Source organism: Phocoena phocoena, chromosome 2, assembly GCF_963924675.1.
Source record: "Phocoena phocoena chromosome 2, mPhoPho1.1, whole genome shotgun sequence".
In the NCBI taxonomy this organism is placed as follows: domain Eukaryota; kingdom Metazoa; phylum Chordata; class Mammalia; order Artiodactyla; family Phocoenidae; genus Phocoena; species Phocoena phocoena.
In genome coordinates this window covers 114,803,019-114,804,733 of record NC_089220.1, presented here as the reverse complement: position 1 = coordinate 114,804,733, position 1,715 = coordinate 114,803,019, and positions in this window count along the sequence as shown.

The following is a 1,715-nucleotide window of genomic DNA, read 5'->3' as shown; positions in this document are numbered from 1 at the left end:
AGCCTGCTCACTGGGGGTCATCTGGGGGAGCAGTTTCTCTGGGAACTAAATGACACGTCTCCCTGAGGAGAGAGAAGGGATAGGGGCAACTCTAGTGAAGACAGCTTCACACAGATCTCACTGGCTCCTTGGCTTCTTTCTTTTCCGTGGTAGCCCAAATCTCTTCCTGTGTGAACATCTCCTTTGAAAGCGATGCTATGGTCAGGTGGGCTGGGTGGGGTGAGCCGGAGAGGATAGATGACCAGGATAGGGAAGTGCTGGCAATACGGGGCTGGGGTAAATGAAGCCTAATGCCCAAGATCAAAGCTAGAGAAATAAGATCCACTGCCAAGTCCAAAGGTCAGGGGCAGTGTGGAAAATCAGACACAGAGCCAAAGTCAGGAGCCAGCAGATCTGGAAAAACGGAAACTGGCCAGGAACAAGACCAGACCCGGCATCATGGCTGCTGAGAATGAGTGGGCAGCAAAGCCTAGTTTCACTGGCTCTCGACCTAGGCTCATACACAAGAGTCACAATGAAGACAAGGCCTACTGGGTTTAAGTCATATTACCAAGGGAGAAGAGGAGAAATGAGGGTTTCTTAACCCAGGTCCAAAACCCCCTTATGTGGTACACAAGAATGTGTGCATCTGTGCATTTTCTGAGGTTGTTAAAGGGAACAGCGCCCCCAAAAGGGTTATTTTTAGGTTTGAATCTGATCATCCAGCAAGGACGATCACTGCGGGCTCTCCCAATCTCGGCAAATGCCCCGAGCAGCTGCGGGTCTCCGCCATGCTCCAAAGGGATAGAATTCCTCTTGCCACGCGTGCCCCAAGGGCTCACAGCAGCGCTGCTGCCATCTGATTCCTCGGGGGAGCGCCTAGCCCCGGGCCTGAAAGAGGATGAGCTTAGTTAACAGTGGAGGATGGGGGGGTTCCCTGGTGGCGCAGTGGTTGAGAATCTGCTTGCCAATGCAGGGTACACGGATTCAAGCCCTAGTCTGGGAAGCTCCCGTATGCCGCGGAGCAACTAGGCCCATGAGCCACAACTACTGAGCCTGCGCGTCTGAAGCCTTTGCCCCGCAACAAGAGAGGCCGCGATAGTGAAAGGCCTGCGCACCGCGATTTAGAGTGGCCCCCGCTTGCCGCAACTAGAGAAAGCCTTCGCACGAAACGAAGACCCAACACAGCCAAAAATAAATAAATAAAAAATCCTTCCCTCTACGTAAAAACAAAACAAAACAGTGGAGGATGGACAGACGGGCAGAGGGACATTAAAACAGGGGGAGTGTGATTTGTGCCCCTCTGAGGAACTGCAGGCGCAGCTCAAATGAGGACACCGACTGGCCGAAAGATTGACATGAGGTTTGCCCGCTTCTTCAAAATCCGTCGGGTTCATCTTACTGGGAAAACAAACGTATCCGTGCCGCTCTATTTCGGGGTACGGATGGAGTTCCCGGAAGGGGTACAGCGTCCGGACAGGCACTATAGCCTTTGTCCAACCTCCCTCAGGGCCTCCGAACCGCGAGCGCCCCCAAGAGCCAGGACTTGGACAAAGCAAGAGGGCTCTCCGCCCCTCTCCCACGTCCATCGCCCCGCCCCTCGCCCCGCCTCTCCGGGGGGACCGCGGCGCGCCGGCGTGACGTAGCGCGCGTGTCGACGTCGGCACGAGCTAAGCCCGGAAGAGGCGCGGACCGGGAAAGGAGCTGAGCTCCGTAGCTCCTACACCTCTGTGTCT